Source organism: Leptonotus elevatus, chromosome 14 (assembly GCF_054856555.1).
Source record: "Leptonotus elevatus isolate MCC_2025b chromosome 14, RoL_Lele_1.0, whole genome shotgun sequence".
NCBI lineage: Eukaryota > Metazoa > Chordata > Actinopteri > Syngnathiformes > Syngnathidae > Leptonotus > Leptonotus elevatus.
Window position 1 is genome coordinate 16,632,281 of NC_141252.1, and position 20,221 is coordinate 16,652,501.

Here is a 20,221-nt window from a genome sequence, read left to right on the forward strand (position 1 = left end):
AAAACACTTCTTTGGCACATGAAGATTTTTTAATAAAGCATTTTAGAAAGAGCTTTATTTGCATTGTGGGCAGTGGGCTAGTAACAATACAGTCAGTGCAGAATTTTTAGGAAAATGGAAATTATGTTAACCGCTCCTCTGGTTTGTGTTTGGGGAATTCTAATGAGACTGTGAAATTTGCTGATGTGGTGACACTCTATAAGTTATTATGTCATTATTATCCGATTGGCTGAGATCTGCGCACAATGTGAGGCAAACAACTGTGATCAGGTCTTGTTTATCATGTCACATGCTGATATGAAAATGTGTTACTTATGCATTTACAACACAGAGTGTGGTTGCAGGGTAATACAAGTTGTAACTGAACTATTTCAGAGTTTTTGTGATCTTAATTATGATTAACACCAGCATGTTTTGTTTCAGAAAAAATCATTTCCCGTCTGCCTCATCTGCTAAAATAACACATTGATGACATCATTTTTTTCTTGCGAGATGCTATAAAACCTATTTTGACCATTTACAATGTAGAGATTCTGTTATGATTGTGTTTTGGGTTGGGTTAAGGGGTCATTGTGTTCTGATGTTGGTGTGTATGCAGTTATTATGCTTTTGCAGGTCAGTGGCTCATTGCGTTATGGATCTACTAAGCGTATGCAGTTATTATGCCCCTTATGATTATGATGTTTTAACTGTATAAGCCAGTCTTCGTTTGTCTAGTCTCGTGCACTTACTATGTTCCCTATGATTATAATGTGATCCTTTGCTATGCAGTTGCTATGTGCCTTATGATGAGTTACTCTAGATTTGTGTATTTCCCGAGCGACAGCGTACTGACACTTCTAGGTCTTTAAGCTGAGGCTTCCCTCGTCACGGTGAGGTTTGCTATTCGTACACTTCCATGCAAGCTGTTCTTTCATGCTTTCGAGGTTTCTTTCATGCATCTAGTAGCCCTTCTCTCTCAATCGAAGTTTCTCTGCATCCAGCCCGCTCAAGGTTCTTAAGTCAAGGTTTTCTTCTAGGCCATTTGAATCCAACCAAGCTCTATTTTGCTATGGTCTTTTTTCCAACATTTGTGTCTTATACAATATGTGTTTGGATCCTAATTTCTTTCCTTCACTTGAGAGATGCCAAATTTAATCAGATTGGGGTGTGTTTTTTTCCTGTATGCTTGCTTATTTAGGATTATCATGCAGTCTATTGATTGCACTTTTGCAATACGGCATAGCCGCATCTTGAAAGTGGCAAGTTAATTATTTCCTGATGAGGTGAAGTGATGCTCCTTCATCCCTTCTTCCAACCACACCATTATCATCGAGCAGCACACAAGAGTCCCATCATTGTTCCCACATCCTCCTCTTGAATAGGAGATTCTGTGTTTTTTTTTTGTTTTGTTTTTTTCCTTCTTGGACATTTATTCTCACAGACTTTGCACTAGAATCAGCTTTCAGTTTTGACAGAAAATGCACAGCTGCACTGCTAAGCATCCAAATTATTAAAATTTGTATCCCTGTGTTGCTGACGGGTTGTTAAGTAAGTAATCATTCACACTAAATTTTGATGATTACAATAATAAACAATACAATAATAAACATTGGCAAACCACAAGAACTGTCCTCTGTAGTTATATTTGATAGAAGAAAATGTGCAAATGTAGCAAAGAAAACACACAAAGTTTTCTGATAAGCAAAGTGGCACTAATTAGGGGGACACACAATATACAATTGTTAAGTTGCTTTGAACGAATCATGAAAAATAATTTTGTGACTCAATGGCCAGCCTTTTGCCTGCTGTAGGAAATTTCCATCACATGCTCTCCAGTTTTTATTAATTTTGTGCGAATCCGACCATATTCTTACAAGAAAAGTCTCACTCACATGCTATTGGGTATAACACAATATCTGACTGTGAAGCACTTAATATATATATATATATTGCATTGTCACCATACACGATTCACAAAATCTCTCTTACAGAATACGTTGTGTCCTATCAGTGTTTTGACCAACACATTGATATAATGTGGTTTGCAATTATCAGCCAACAGTCTGTAAATCCAACATCTTTCCTGTCTGAAAAAAATAGAGGTGTCAAGTCCAGTTGAGAGACTCTTTGCTGATATACATTGCCTTCATTTATTCATTGAAAACTTAATTTCATAATAACAAAGATCGTTTTGATTATTTTTTTGGCCAAATGACTGTTGCCTTCTCTATATTGACAGGAAAAATAAATGCTGCCATCTGGAGGGACTATAACACAGCAGTTATGCATCTCAACTTCATCACATACATTTTAATAATTAGTCTGTCAGTCATCTGAGTTGGATATTTTCGAGATATATGGTACCATTCATGAATAATACCTAATGTTTGTGCACAAGGAAAATGCGGTGGGATGTTAAATAGTTTCTTTAGACATTGATCTTGATATTTTCATTTGGTGTACTGTAATTTTAAAGTTGTTGTCATTTCATCCAGAAAATGGATGCCTTTAAATCTCCCAGTTGACTTTACTTCATAAAATCTCATACGTGTGTAAATTAAGATTTAATTTCATTTTAATCTCTGGTTGTAAAAAGAGATGTTTTTGCACGTATCTCACTTCCTGCACCCATTATTAGAGCATAATGAAATTGGAGGAAAAATAATTAGGACCTTTATGCTACTTGAAAAGATAGATATAACTTTTTGAATGGATAATTTATTGATTGCGCAATCCCCTTTGCATGAGGATTTACACCAGTTGTAATCATCCTACCTGCTCGGCTATTAAAGTGTGTTAGTGAAATTAATTGACCAGTTCACTGCAAATTACCATGGGATTCGAGACAGAAAAAAAAAGAGGAAAAAAAGAAGACAAAAATCCACTTTCTGTGGCTTTATCCCAGGCCGGCAATGGCAGAAACTTTGCTTGACCAATATAACTGTAAGATAAAAATGTCATGCGGTCAGCAGGTTCATGGCTGATGAATCACCGATGTAGATGTAGTGTACAAATTCAGAGGCAAGCAAAACAGAGCGTCAGGACAGTCTAACATTAAAAAAAATTAAGAAAAAAAAAATATGATTTTTTTTTAAATATTTAAGCATATAATATTTGACAATAATGAGCACTGCATTTTCTGTATTTTAGAGAAAGCGTATCAGCCATTGTAATAATTTATTTCTTGCATAAAAGGCACTTTTAAGTTGTGAAATATCAAATTATTGTACTTACTTAAATGGATCAAAAACAATGGTTTTGTATGGAAAATGACCTGCACTAATTATATTTCTGAGTAGCATAACCACTCACAGTTGATGTTAGTGTTTTGGCACATTTGCCTGACTTTAGTGCAGGCAGTGTGGGTTCAGTTCCCACTCTGTGATGGTGTGTGTGCCCATGCCGACCATGCCAGTCAGCCGGGATAGGCTCCAGCACCCAGTGGCTCTGAACAGGATAAGCGGTCTTCAAAACGGATGGATAGAGTAGCATATAACCAAAGCTAATCTTTCAGCAGCATGTTTTTATAATTTTTCCTTCCTTTTCTTGTCTAAATTCCCTTCACTGACACACGCGCACACACACACACACACACACGCGCATTCACACGCATTCACACGCACGCACACACACACACACACACACACACACACACACACACACGCACACACACAGTGTTATGGAAGCTGTGTATGCTTGCTGTGTATTTGCATATTATTATTATTTTCAATATTTTTTCAATATTTATATTTTTTTGCATTTCTCACCATTTTTCATAGCTAAAGTGTAGTGAATGTTTATCAGCGTTTTATTGAGGAATTTTTGATGTTTGAAAAACAAACAAAATTTCCCCTCCCATTGAATTTTAATTGGTGTCAATTATATGTGGATTTTCGCTAGTGAAACATGGCACTTAGAATAATAGTGGTCATGGCAAATCAATGAACCACTTGATCATATTAGGCACTGGTGACTCCAGGGATATTTGCCGTTTTGCGATTTTAGAGAACCTTAAAGTTTCTCTGGACCAAAGTAACATTACCTCAGGGGTTGGGAGATTAACTGTAGATTTACATTTCTCATGACATCCATTAGACAAAGTCCCAGTGGCACATTTACTAGGCTCACTACTTGTTTACTGTACCTATGTAACATGCTCTCCAGGGAAGAAAAACATTCCATTTCAAACTGGGCTGGGTTCAGAGCATAGATGTACCAGATGACACAGTTTGTTTCAAGTAATGTCCGTATCTGGAACTAAGGAACTATACAGACAAAGATGATGTGCTGCATAACGTTACATGATGTATTTTAGTTGTGGCTTCTTTTAACCTTGATGGTGGGCTGTTGCTCCCTCATGGTGTGTTTCGTGGGTAATAAAATAAGTGAAAAATAAACAAACTCTTTACAACAGCTTTATTGCTTCTTGGCAGATTCTCAAGGTCACTGAAACTCCCACACATTATCAAGACAGAGCTTAGAAAATAAAAAGTGGAGGTAGCAATAGCGCAATCATTCAATCGTGTGGCTAGATTTCAAGGATGACACCCAGCTAGCTGCCTTTCGCCAAAATGAATTTGAGGCATTATTATTTTATTTTGTCTTTAAATCTATTTATGTTTAACTCTGTAATTGCATCTGTAACCTAATATGTCAATGTTTTGCCATGGAAAATTCACCAATACATTTTACATGTCAATCACCTTTTTGTAAAGGAATGAGCTGATGAAACTAACAAGAAACCAATCGTGATGAAAAATGCACTTTTTTTTTTTTTCGAGAGCCGGCTCTTTTGGCTTCCAAGATACTCTTCAATCTTAAAAACAAAACAAAACAAAAAAACATTACATTTTTTTTCAAATTATTTGTATTGAATTTTTTAAAGTCAGAATGTTATAAAAAAGAAAAAGAAAACCTAAAATACAAACACTAAGGACCATCAAAAAGTTACAATATTTTAGTGTACTGTTAAACTATTTTTGGAGCAGCAGCAGTTGCAGTAGACACACTCGCATGTTCAGTAATACCAGCAGTGCAAAAGATTTACTTGTAGTTTACACGTAGTAGTAAACTTGTAACTTGTCAGCCAGAACCCTTTCTGAGATTTTAAGATGGCCAATTGTCATTGCGCTTTGGCATTGCAAATATGAAAGATAATTGATTGCTTTGAATTCATTTGGACAGAATGTTTACTGATAAAGGCTACTTTTGTCACTATTCCATGGAGGTCTCAAAGGAAGTTGGGCGTGTGTTTAGTCCGCAGAAGTGGTGCGGGGGTGGGGCCGCACTTAATGATGTCATACAGTGAGCACCCACTCGTTTTCTCAGGTGAGTGGAGGAAAACACCACTTCGGTGATGTTTTTGGTGAGGAATTAGCATTTTAACATGGCTAAAAGCTCCAAAAAGTTTTTTATGTTACTGTCCCTTTAATAATTTTGATCAAAATCTTGATCCTTGCACAGCTATCTTCTACTAAACACACTTCTTTTCTGTGGGTGCTAATCACAAACATTTACAATGATACTGCAACATAATGTGCAATGTGTTGTCCAATGTGATGTAAAATTGATGCATATGTAATGTAAACATATTGCTTGGGGGGGAAAAACTAAACACATTTGTATGAAAAGTCAATAACCAGAAATCAGTCATTCCTCAGCTTGCTTGTAAGCGTAACATGTGCTATCTGCACTGCTCCCTGCATGCCTCCAACTGTGTTTGTCCTATCTGTTAATGCTCCCTGAACCAGCCACAGACTGCGCAAGTGACCACAGATGTGGTGGTGAAGCCTCATGAGCAGCATAATCACTTTGTGTGAATTCGATAAAGACTTTTCTCATGGGCAATAGCAACAGCCGTGTGGAAAATGAGATTACACCTCTGCACAGGAGCTACATTGTGTGACGCGGTTGCAGAAAGACGCTCGCCACTAAGAACCCAGTTTGTCTTTTTACTGAGTGGGAGAGGCATAGAAGTTTTTGTGTGGGTATGGGGTTTGAGGAGGGCATGTTTTGACAACTGTACAGTATGTTTATGTCACTAGTAGTAATCCTTCTGTATACAAAAGGGATGTTAAGGGATTGAAAGTGAAAACATACAGTAACTTGCAAACTCAGCACAAATACAAATATCCAGCTATAATGTTCAGTTTTGACTGACTGTCAGAGAAGTATTTTTTAACAATGTATATGACTTACTTGGGTGTATTTTGCCTCTGCGTAGATCTTCACTTTATTATTGACTATTTACATCAACGTCGCGTGATCACGTGACAGCCCTATGACGGACGGCGGAAGGAAAAAATCGTTGAATGAAAGTGGACGTGACCCGGAGCGACTTCAAAGTTATTATTGTGCATGAAGCCTTGGAATCTATTACTTCAACCGAAGTTCGCCTGTCAGTCGAAGTTGCATATTTAGTCGGGACTCATAGAGCGCAATATTTACTTTAGTTGGAGATCGCTAGTTTGAAAACAGCCCTTAACTTCTGTTGCATGCTGTTTTTATCAAGTTAATCAAATCGCCGACTTTGCCAGAATTTTACATTTTAAAAGTAAGCTGTGTGTTCGTGCAGTTGGAGTGGACGCTAACTATCTGGCTCGTTAATGTGATTTGAAACACGCAATTCGACACCTCTATTACAATCTTTGTTAGACTGTACGTTTACTAGTAAAATGTATGAACATGTATCTACTAATTACAACATTGGTCTACTAACCTCGCAAAAAATATTTGCTGCAAATCCGTGAATACTTTGTGGGCTGCCAGTCTTTTTTGTTGATTGCTGCTATCAATCGACGTCTTTGTCTTCATTAGTAGGTATGCGATAAAAAGCAACATTTGGTTTACGCCTTTGTCTGTCTGTACAACCGAAATATGACTATTTTATAAGATAATCGATTAGATAAAGGACTTTACACTGTATGAGATTCAATGGTTACAATACTGCTCTTTTTCCGTCCAGTGTCCCCGAGGGGGCGTTCCCATGAGGGCTGGGATGTCACGTGCAAAAGGTCAATACTGTGAACTGACCCCAATATTTCGCTCATGTAACTACTGACGGTAACAAACATGTAAGACACATGAGTCGTCAAGATGCAGTAAAGTTCTGCATGGTGTAAACAACATCCATAGTAACAGCGTTGAATCAGCACATCTCTGACAGTGTCAATTAATTCTGAGAATTATTACCTCTGTAAAGGCAGACTATTTGCTTACCTATCAGCTCTTGCATTGGAAACTAGTATAGTGTGTCAATTATATAATATTGTGGCTGGTTGTAGGCAGTCAATAAGAAAACATTTTCTGGGTCGCTGTTATGTTTGGATGGTAAAAATTCATTATGCTAATACATTTATCTTTATAAGGTTAATATGTGAATGGTGGAATAGGGACAGTTTCACGTTCATTATTTTTTATAATAATACTGATAACTGGGTGGCATGGCTTAGTGGTAGAGTGGTCGTCTACCATCTGTGAGGTTGTGGGTTCGAAGTGTCCTTGAGCAAGACACTGAACCCCGATTTGCTCCCGGTGGACCTCGCAGCGCCTTGCATGGCAGCAGCCGACCTCTGGTGAGTAAATGTGTGTGTGTTAATGTGAGGCATTGTAAAGTGTGTTGGTCATCAAATTGTGTGGTTAAAAGTGCTATATAAAAAGCAGTCCATTTACCATGTGAGGGTTGTCATCATCAGTCATTTCCTGATGTTGATTTAAATCATTGTTTAATTGTATATACGAATCAGTGAAATGTTAATGGGTGATCTGTTATTCTGGAGGTTCACTAACCTGCAATTAAATAAAATGATTGTTATTGCGACATACCTGGTGTGGAATTTAGCATGCATGGTACCTATGTACTTGGGCTCATAGACCTGAGTGGCATCCATACTTGTACATCCATTATCATCCGCATATTTGGGTTGGATATTCCAAGGGGACCTTGAAAACAAGAAAACACACATTTCATTAAGCTTAATTTTCCCATCACTAGCGATTGATGGACAAATGAAGCATCATGAAGCGCTCAAGATATTCTAGCTGGTGCTCTTGGTTTAAATAGAAAGGCTAGTGCAATAAAAATATATATAATTTCCACTCCATACTTAAACCAAAAGTGCTATCTAGAGGAGAAAAAAATATTGCAAGTGCTTCGTGAGTCCTCATGAAGCTTCTCATCACTACTCAGCACCCATTGTGACTCACATGTTGGATTATGATATTCACTTCCTCGCAGAAGCTGATGTGATTTTATCAAGACTTGTAGATGGAGTCCAGAATAGATTCTGGGCAATGAAGTCACAAAGCTGGAAAGCTTCTACTCGTGCATTGCATTGGTCCCTGTTTCCCAAAGAAGCTTTACAGAAAGCTTTATTTTCTGCAAGGAAAGCATAATGTTGCTGTGTCTTCATTGAAGCTTGAAGGACAACGTGGCAAAAATGTCCTTACCGCCGTTCCAAAACATTATTTTATTTGGTTAAGCATTTAAAATACTTCCTGCAGGTTTGTTGTCTTGTTTTAGCCAGTGAGCATTCCACTGTAAATTTGGTCCTTATCGCCTCTGTCAAAGGCTATTTCTGAAAACATTGCGTAGAAGTAAATCTAAAGAACTAGATAAAGTGACTTAATGATCAGTGTCTGGCTGCTCTAGCCACTTGTCCTTGAGATCAAATAATGGAATTCTCTGGTGACCAGCATCAAATTTCTTCATTAGATTACTCTTGCTATAATATTCCAGTCAGGGTAGGTCTATGTAGTGTTATTGTCTCAGAAGTAATCATGCTGTGCATCCTGGGAACGCTGGGATTGACAGCCTAAGAACAGGCAGGGACCCGTTAAAATTGAGGCTTAGATTTTTCTTTTGAAGGGCGCCACTGTCGACGGAATACCACCAGATGAGGCAGATATGGCCCACAAATCAAAGCACTGCACATTGGCTCATCACGCTGACATTCTCTGCAAGATCACCGGGGATGAAGGAGGGCGGGTGGGCGTCAAGACTGCGGCAAGTTTGAACGGAGAATTTGGTGTGTTATGAGCCCCCTGAGTGAGGTAGGAGAGTGTGAGAACGTGTATAAAAGAGTCAGTCGACAGCAGCAGAATAAAAAAGCTATACAATGTTATTCCATGGGAAGGGGGGGAATCATTAAATTGTTATGAATGGTGGTTTTGTCATATTCATTCATATTCATCTGTTCATTTCAAGGTCACATTTATATGGCTGTGAGCTTTTACTCCCTTGAAAACAACATCATATATACATGTGTAACCTTTCGGCATCTTTTTTTTTCAGGTACCCATACATGAAGCTGAATATAAACATTCTCATCTCAAGTCATGAATGCAAGTGCAATCACAACCATTCAATACATCCCACACTTATTTGCAAAGCAAACAAACAAAGCTGCTTAGGGAGTGTGTGGTTGGAAAGGCAAACAACTTGCAGGGCTGACTGGCCATAAAAAAATAAAAATAAAAAATAACACAGGCACACAATGCGTGTTTAGTCATTCTGGAGATTGCAACGCTTTCTTAATTTTCCAAAGAACAATCTAACCTCATCGACCTCCTACAACGAGCTTTAAAGAGATGTTCACAAGCTTTTATTTGTGAAGCAGATAATTAATTCTAAATGTTAACGGTTCAATGGCTAATTAACATAATTGTCTTACAAATATGTACTGTACAAGACTAATTTAAAATAGCCAATCAATTGCTATTTTGTCAACAATGTGGCACAATTCGTATGTGTTTTTTGTGTACCCAGGCTCTACTGTGGTAATGTGAACTGTGACAATGCCGTACAGGCCTGTTACAGCTGCTTTATTGAATGAAGTTGTGTGAGACCCTGAGTGACTGTTTGGCAGGAATTAATACCACAACAAATTGGTCAGGTTTGCTCTTTTCTCTCCCTGCACATTTTAAACTGTATATTGGGGGAAAAGGGAAGAAAAAAGTCAATGCATTGATAAGTGACTTTTTAGCCCAAGCACAATGAGCATCTTCCTGTGCGGATTGTCCTCAGCAGGTTATGCTTTGCGTTGCAATTATATTGTATATATATATATTGTGTCTGCTAAACAACAACACAAATTAATCCCAAAACACCGCCTGTAAATCTACTAAAGTTAGACCATTAAATATGGACTCAATGTAATACATTAATAACTGACAACAGCAGCCACGCCTGCTCAGGCAAACTATCTCTCGAGGGTCGAGGGCATGCTGGAGCCTACAGTATTTCAACTGTCTTTGGGAGAGAGGCGGGGTTCACGCTCAACTGGTTGCCAGCACAAATAGCTGTTTTTTATTTTTTATATTGTTGTTTACTACTATGTTGTTGCTTGTGTAGTTTACTTTTAAATGTAGGCACGAATGTAAACACGGTCCTATTGGACATGTGTCATTTAAAATCTACGTCTAAAAATACAGTCAAAATAAAAAAATTAAAAAATAAATTGTACTGTATATGGACACTTAGACTTGCAGTGAGAATTCAGATAAAGGATTCCTTTGCCTGAAAAAGTTTGACACTTTGGACTGGTAAGCTGTGATGTTCAAAATAGAGAAAGGGCCATGTATAGATTTGACCTTTAACCCCAATGACCAATACAGTCATTCTCAATTTAAAAGGGTTTACATCCCAGATGAAGAAGGGACCATATATTTATTTTTATTATTTATATGTATTTCAAATAATAATAATAATAATAATAATAATAATAATAATAATAATAATAATAATAATAATAAAATCCAGTATATGCATGTGAGGTTCTGGTATCATTTTGGTCCACTTGTGGTCATCAACCTCACGTTCTATAGTATTGTATCTGTGCCTATCTGTGACTGAATGCTTGTGAGTTCAAAGATGGAGCCTGTCCTGTTGAGGTCGGAGTCAGCGAATGAGTAATTGTAGACTTGGCAGGCTGTGCTGAGTGATTCATCATAAATTGTGGCAAGAGGCATTTCATGTGTGAATATGGCTACCTTAACACTGCAGAATATGATGCCCAATTTGTGCTTTTGTGTTAAATCCAATGTTTTTATGTAGTCGTTCACATTACTACAAACAACAATTGCAACTTCTGATGTGAATAGAATGCATCTGTGAAGTGGCAGGCTTGCGCACACAAACATGATGTCACATGGCACAATGTTTTTTGAAGTAAATGTAGTTCTGTGTGTAGTGGCTCGTCTAAGATCGGCAGAGGCGCAAGGTGGGATGAGTTATAAATATTTGGGGAAATTAGATGATGCTCCACGATCTCCTCTTTTTACAAAGATGTCTAACTAAAGATGATGTCATGTCATTGCCGCATGTAGCAAATGATAGCATAGCTGAATTATTGGCATCACCACAAATGTCCACATTTTCTGACGTGCTAAATAGTATTTGTAGCATTTTTGCCATGACATTTTTTTGGGGTGGAGTATGTTGGCACTTCTAGATGTGCATGCTTGTCAGCAGGAAGTCACAACAGCTGTGTTAACTTTTTTTCCCTTATTACCGTATTTCTTGTAGTGCTAAAAGGTTGTTACTGTCACAGTGTTTAACCGTGATATATATATATATATATATATATAAATGTTATTATTATCATTATTTATTTTTATTTGTTTTAAGCAGAGATTGGACTTTGAACTGGCCGGTATTACCTCGGCGTCCCGGAGGACATATAGAGAGGTAGGATAGCAAATGTTAAAATGAAATAAAGTGAGGTGAGAGAGAGGATGAAATGAGTCAGGACATTTGAACCGTTGCTTCCATTGATCATTATAGGGAGGCCAAGTTAGCTTTTTCTCCAACAGATGAACTAACAACTGTTTGAAAACTGCAGCTTGCTTGTTCACATGCAACCTGCAATTGCTGCAGTGACATCATACTTTATTGTACATATTGTGAACGCAAGAATATAATTTGAGCATTTCTGTGCCCTTATAGTGGTCAGTAGAAACTTAAGTTATCTCATCACTCTCATCTACTAACAACTTCACACCATGCTGGACTGGGAAATTAAAGGAAACAAAGCTCTGGACTTCCTGAATGCCACATGTCAATGTAAAGAAAGCCATACTTGTCAATTTGTATTTAAAAACAGTTTTGTTGATCTTATGTGCATTCCTTTGTTACATCCTTGGCGTTTTTTTTTTAAATTCTTCATAAATAAAGTTGAGTTGTGCTGAGTTAATTAGAATGAGGCTGCAGTGAAAGGCAAACCCAAAAATGGAAAAATTAACTCACCCTTGGGCAGTACACCCTGAACTGGTTGCCAGCCAATCGCAGGGCAAACAAGTCAGTACCCCAAAATTTGTACTTTGAAATACGACGATCAGTGAAAGAAAAAAAAAAGTGTTCTCCTGGAATAATCAGGCAGTAATTTGCAGATAAGGGATCCAGCAAACTCCTTAAATAGCCACTTTGAAATTGCAGCAGTCTCTCATGGAAAAAAACAACACACACGAGCAAGGAAACGCGGAGAATATGAGGTGAAGGCTGAAAACAACAGGTAGGCCTACAGTACAGAGCACACACTCTTCAACAGCTTTTACCTTATGGCCTACTTCTTACAAGGGCACTATCACAAACTGTATTTTCACACAGTATGTACAACAGAATCCAATGCGTATTAGATTATCTGTGGAATTAGGCAGGATAATGTAATGAAAAATAAACTCCGCTTAGCATAATGGCTAATTAGCAGTTGGTCCCATTAGTTATTTTCATTTTAACATTAAAGTGTTTATTTCGACATAACTGTGCTGCTTGCAGCACATTACGATGTGGATGACAGTCAATATTTGACATTAGTGCTCACTTAGCAAGGAAGCGTTGAGTATATGAGGTACGGACACGGTAACTCGTCAACAGCTTTTACCTAGTGGACACTAGCATAAACCATAGAACTGTCATAATGTGATGTCATCCTAACCATTAAAGGGGTATCACACATACAAAAATACAACAACAACAACATAAAATGGCATAATGTAATATTACAGTTGGGTTACAGTATCACTGGATACAAAAATTCAGTTAAACATTATTCTTCCCAGCGAGTATTTTGAACACAAAGTGAAAAGGCTTTAACACATTTTCAAAAATATTATTTGATAAAACAATACAGGATCACTTGCTGTGGGTGAGGAGCCTGGGCTTTTTGCCTCCTCGGCTCTGGGACCTTGGTCACGCAGATTAAAGCCCAGGCCTGTCTGCACAAGATGACCTTCGTTACACATAGACATCAACTTGGACTGAGGAAAACAACACTTTTGGCTATTTTCCGATTTTTTAAATCAAACATTACCATGACCCAATTTGAAATCTGAAAATCCGCTGAAGTCCACCAAAATCTCACCATGTGAGACTAGGATTAATGATTTCCAAATGTATACGGTTTTTATTACGAGAATAAGGGTATGTGAACATGTGGGTATAAAAATGAAAGTTAATGAGTCCAATTCACGCTTTATGAATTTTAATGTAAACACATGCTTTTGTTTATCCATCAACATAATAATAATTAACATATTGAAATACAGTACATCGTGTAAGGCAAGGAAAGTTTATTTCTATAGCACGTTTGGTACACGCACACACACATGTACCAAGACGATCTTAAGTAGGCCATGGGCAGAAAAGAGAATATTTTTTATTTACTCTGAGTTCTTATAATATTAGTGTGCAGTTCAATGATCTCCATTTGGGGATTATATATCAACCTGAGGATGTACAACAACAACAAAAATCATAGAAATAAAAATAGGTGTAAATATGTCATTGATGCTTTAAACACATATGTGAACAAGACATTTTCAAGTGTGCTCAAAGCAACAACAACAAAAAAGGTGTCGTGATAGCAGCTGATGAAATTGTCAAGAAAAATCTTCTTTTTTTTTCTCATACACTGCCGATGGGAGGTCGTATATCATGCAATGTTGAATTTCAATGTTATGCCCTGGTGTAGAAAAGATTGGACAGTAGTATATTCAAAAGTATGACGAAAATTGCCTGCGGAATCACACTTCCACTGGGAAGAAAATATAAACTATCACAGTTAGACACCTGGTGCACCATCTCCTTTGGATTCAGGTGTTGGGTGTAAGACTTTCAGTATCTGATGTACCGGTAATAGGCAATGGCAATCAAATTCTGTTTTCTGTGATGTTGGGTATATACTGCCTAAATCACTGCTTTCGGTGCTTTTATTGTTTTTCACTGCATCTGTGTAATAGGTGTCTGTTTCCCCCCAAATAAAAAATAAATAAATAAATTATAATCAACAGCACTTTGAGGAGAGCCAAGGAAGAAACCATAACTTTTGGGTGCAGCTCTAGAGGAGTTCAGGATTTTGTTTTGATGTCGATTTTTATGTTTTAAATATCACAATGTAAGTGTATGGAAGATTTTGTAACTCAAACCCTGACTGAAAGTCAGTTAACATTACTTCCGTCACTTAGCTGCCAGGTAAACCCTTTCACGTCCACTTTGTCAATTTATCTTTGTAAAGAAGGAAACAATCAAAACGACCATCTGGCGTTATTATGGGCCATGAGGAAATACAATATTGAGGTGTTAGGACAAGCAGGACTATAAGGGAACAATATCAATATCTATTCATGAGATTTTGCCAAAAGTCTTTGTTCTATCAGTACTGTTTGAAAAGACCAGACATATACTTGCTGAGTATGTACAATATGACTGTGTCAGCTGCTTTAGTCAAATATGGGGGGCGGGGCGGTGACTCCTGGAGCGGGTCAATGTTTTTGATTTGTGTCTCACACAATAGGAACGTCATTGATCATATAGTGATCAGTTTGAATGATGTCCAGGACTCTGGACATGTTTGGCTAGGTTAACACAAACTGTGGTGCAGTTGAAACCCTTATAAAATCAGATTGCGGTCCTCTCACCAAAAATAAGAACCAGTGTTAAAATGGCAGTAGAAAGCATCACAAAAATATTAGTCTGGTTGACAGAAGCAGTCCAGTTGAAACCTAATGAAGATGTCAAACATGTAGATGAGCTTCCCTGAAATGGTTTTTGACAGTTTGACCAGAAATTATTTGGGTATGCAGACTGATTGTTGCAGCAGCTGTCCAGGTGGCTGGTCACATATCTTGGAGGTAAAGATATTGGATGTGGGTTTCATGGGCTGGTGTAGTTACTTTCACATGGTCTGTGGTTGTAAGGCTGGTTGGATGTAACATACTGGATGTTGGATGTTGGATGTACTTACTGCCAAATTCTCCAATGCAAGCCTGGTCAACCCAAGCCATATGTGTCACTTTGTCCGGTCTCATGCGGCTCTTAAAGCCCTTTTTATACTGAACTTAGCAGGGTGCAGTGCGCCATCATCAACCCCATTCAGGACCACAGAATGAAGCGGCTGGAGAATATCTGCCACAACAGAAAGTCACCTTGAATAAAATACATAAAAATGACATCTGAAAGTGTTTCCAATAGGATTAACTAATTACTTATTTTGGCTGATTTATTTACAGGTAATGGCGTGAGAACAGTGAAGGAAGCATTGATACATTTTATAAATTGTATTCATCAACAGTGAGTGATATTGTACATCTTGTCTCCTCCGTAAAATGAGCAAATACAGGGCGTTCTTTTGCATCAATGAAAGGTACATTTTGCTGTGGTGTGCTGTACTTTTCATCTAAAAGAGTGCGCTGACCTTTCTACTGAGCAACTGCTGTGTGATAAGGGCTTGTTTGAATGCAGCGATGTAACGGACAACATTCATCGAGCAAGGTATGAGATGCATACATCCTAAGCGCTTTGACGCAAATGACTTCGAAGTAAAAACCATAGAGTAGTGATGGCCTATCAAGTTCGTTCTCAAAACAGGAAGAAAAAATGCACAGCAAAACAAACAAATATGACTATGGAACCATATTTTAACGTAATGGCAAGCTGTTCTGCCTAATAGCGTATGTTGGGCATCATGAGAGCATTTCAAGGTTTCAAATCTTCAGCTGCACTTTAGTTCATTCTATGCGAACATCATCCAAGAAGAAAGAAAAGGGACTGAACTCCGCAAGCACAAGTTGCTCTCTTTTAAAGGTCAGGCAGAAAAGTAGAGACAGTTGTTTCCAAAATGTATGAAGCCCCCGTATCATCTTGCTTGGAACATTGCACTGGCTAAAAAGCCATACAACGACGGGGAGTGAGTCAAACAGGCAAAAAAAGTGCTTGGAAATGAGGGGATGGGATGGGGTCAGTTTGTGTGTCCATGTGTATGATGTGTCTCTTAACCTCTGACTGGTTGGCCACCCCTGCTCTAATGCCTTTGGAGACGGCTTATATTGGAGGAATGAACATTAATTTCATGGCCAACATCTCTGGTGTACATTCATGAAAACCAGAACCCAACTTAACTTTTGCACTATGTGCAGTGTTCGCAACTACTATTCAGTAGCAGACTCGGCCACTGGATTTGCAACAATTCAAAATTTGAATTGCAGTTGTACGATGAGTCAATGTCTCACATTGCCGCCAATCAAAATGCACATAAGCTTCACACACATTTCCGGCTTTTATGTGAGTGGGACCCGCCAAGCCATTGAATTATTGAATTATCAGTATATATAATACTCATATATTGTGTTTTAAACAATAGTTAAGCATAGTTATAATTCCCTATGACTGTGTACCTGTTGATAAAATAGTGTTAATTTTTACCACGATTTTTAAAAAATCGTGGTAAAAATGTAACTAAATAGTATAAAAATATATACATACAGTATAGCCCGAAAGTTTGGACACACTTTCTTATTCAGTGCATTTGCTTTATTCTCATGACTTTGTAGATTATCACTGAAGGCATCAAAACTATGTATGAACTGATGTGGCAGTATGACCTTAAAAAAAATAAAAGGTGAAATAACTGAAAACATGTTTTATATTATAGATTCTTAAAAATAGCCATCCTTTGCTCTAGTTACTTTTTTGCATACTCTTGTCATTCTTACCTCTGGGAACTCCTTGAAGACTGTTGGAAAACCTTTTCAGGTGACTACCTTTTGAAGCTCATCGAGAGAATACCAAGAATGTGCGAAAAAGTAATCAGAGAAAAGGGTGGCAATTTATTTAGGTATTTATTTGAGTATTTTCACCTTTTTTTTACCATATTTTCCGCACTATAAGGCGCACCTCAAATCCTTTAATTTTCTCAAAAAATTACTGCACCTTATAATCAGATGCGCCTCATATGTGGATCAATATTGGTTAAGTATGGCTACCATAGTAAGGGGGCGTCGCCGAAGTAACAGCAGTTAGAACGGTAGTCCCACACCTGAACAAGGCCGGGAGATATTGTAAATCTATATTAATGTTTGAACAATGTTGAGTTATTGTTCTATTGTTAATACGTAACCATATTGTGACTACACTACCTGTAACTTGTTTTGGGAGTGAACAGAGTTGTCAGAACACTGGTTTGTATTGTATTACCAGCAATAAATATTTACATCTAGTAGATGCTTAACGCAACTCCAGCCACTACAGTAGCTTCTATTCTATGCGCCTTATATACGGAAAACGTTTTTAAATATGCCATTCATTGAAGGTGTGCCTTATAATCCAATGCGCCTTATAGTGCGAAAAATACATAACTCCAAATGTGTTTGTTTAGTTGTCATAGTTGTTGTTATAGTTTTGATGCCTTCTGTGAGAATCTACAGTGTGCAGTCATGAAAATAAAGCAAATGTATTGAATGAGAAGGTGTGTCCAAACTTTTGGCCTGTACTGTATATAGTGGAGGCTTGTGTAGTTGACGTCACATGGTGTCTATATATGAAATTGTTCCATAATATTATGCAGCGATCACTTTTTTTGCGATGGTCTGGTCCAAGTCGCGTTGTGTCGCAAATGTGACTAAGTGGCCTATAATTCTCTGCAATGACAATAAAACGCTAACAATTTAAAGAGTATTGATTTTGGCTAAAACCTATGCATGTTTTCTGTTCCTAATCCGTTTAGTGACCAAAGTGAAACTTCAAACATCAGACAAAAGCACCAGCTGCGGTGTGCTTTTGTCTGATGTTTTTGCCCCCTAAAGCATTGCTGCTCATTACAGTAAAAAAAAGTCCAGTAGGAGAATGCAACTTCACCACAAGGAAGCCAAGTGTTCCTTATAATGTGAGAGTACCTGTAGCAGAATTGTTTTCACAGCCCAACTTGCAGGATTTAGTTGAAAATGTTTCTCATTATGTCATGCTGCTCTCCAACAAAACAAGATTTGTTTATCTTTTTACTAGCACAAAACTTTGGATTTCATTTTTACAGTCTAATGGAAATGTGACTGTGCAATGTTTTTGTTGTTGTTATTTAACAAACGTTTTATTAGCTTGCAGGTCTTACTTCAAAAAGAGACAGTATGCAAAATAATTATCTGAATCAGGTATACTTAATGTGATGAAGGGATGCTATGATGATATAATATGAATGACTTGATTACAGGATTATTAATTATGGATAATGAATACATTGTTTAAAAAGCTGGCATGGATAATCAAACTGTAAAAAGGCCTCACATAAGAATTCCAATTGCTCGAATTGTTGTCTTATTGGACCAATTTTCTGCAAGGTGATCACATTTACAATCACAGCTCATCCATTTTGAGTACGATGTGTTTTATAAATACAACTCTTCATGGTTACCACTGGATGTGAGTGGGTGTTAACTCACAGGCACAGTTTGCTCATATCAACTCATTTTCATTTGTATAGCGCTTTCACAACAGCTGCAGCTGTAACAAGGTGCTTTACAGAGCACATACTGGGCCACGGACACATGGTTGGGGACCACTGCTCTTGCTAATGTGAAAGCTGACAAATATGTTGATTTTATACAAACAAAATGCCTAACGTCTTTCCCAACCCTAATCACGTTTCCCTTTGAGAGCTTTAGCACACTATAGTAGCTTAGTACTAACTGCTAACCTGCAGTCCGAGGCTTCCTAGCTCATAAGGAGGGTCTCGAAGCAGGAAAAGGTGGCGGTGCCTATGCCAAATTGACTGTCCCAATGGCTACTCCAATGTTGCTATGTTCTTTTAGACATGTGAATTGGCTGCAGAGCAGTATAGTTCTCAATGGTAATTCATAAGTGAATGCTTTTGCTCACTCTGCTGCGGAGTGAACCGAATTAAGCACAAATTAGAGCCGTCCATTAATCGGTGTTAAAAAAAATGGTTTTGTTGAAGGCACTTTGAATGAATTCATTGTTAATGCATTAATTTGGACAGCCCTCTTTTTTTCTCTCTTTTTCTTTTTTTGCGTGAGTATGTGCATGTGCGTGTGTGCGTGTGTGTGTGTGTGTATATGTGCGTGCGTGTCATTAATTCACCTCAAACCTATTAAAAATCCCATACCATTTACCTAAACCGAATACTTCAGAATCCAGCTAGAGTCGTGAAGTTGTCAGGAGACCCGAGGAAGGATCAAAGAAAGAAAGAAAAGGGAAATCCAGCACCGACCAGATTCTTTCACCAACCACAGAAACATCTAAATTCCAACAAATTAGGAAGATTTTAAGAGACCGAAGGAAAGACTGAGAAAAGGAAAGAAGGCTAGATGAAGCAGAGTGAGATCCACAGACATCAGCCTCCACCGATTCAACGACAAGAGGAAGAAGCAGATTGTATTTGAATTTCGGTAGATGCTGGTGTGGTGGATCTGGCATGCATAAAAACCTCCATCAAAGAGGGGAGCCGTCGACCCCGGCCAGGACAGAGCAAGCACAACCCCCCAGGGCCCCCCAGGCCGTGGCAGCGCCAAGGCACAACCCATGGGCCCCGCAGGGTCACCGGCCGGAGAGCAAACCCAGGAGCCAGGAGCGCCCTCCACCCCAACACGGCCCGCACCCCAAGCCCAACGCAGCAGAACGGGACACGGCAGGCCCACCAGGCACCCCACCGGCCCACAGCCCCCGCTCCCCCCTACGACCCCCCACCCACAGCCACCACAACCCAGCCCCTGCCGCCCCCAAACCCACAGGCCCCCCCTCCACTGCACAGTATCTTTAAACCAGAATGCCATGTATAGGAGTAAAAAATATATCACAAGTACTTCATGATGCTTCATTTTCCCATCACTAAAATAAAGGATTTACATCATAATTTGCAAATAAAAATTCACATAGACATGTTGAAAAACAGAACTACGAGTGTATACAACCCGCTTATAACATACAGTATACGCACAGGAATTCAGAGCTGGAAAT

The 20,221-nt window shown here is 38.3% G+C and overlaps 1 protein-coding gene across 1 annotated transcript in view; it reads left to right on the forward strand.

The window, feature by feature from the left end:
- The window catches only part of LOC147163177 (leucine-rich repeat and fibronectin type-III domain-containing protein 2), a 148,666-nt gene that overhangs the window by 92,749 nt on the left and 35,696 nt on the right, over positions 1-20,221 (forward strand). The window lies entirely within an intron of this gene.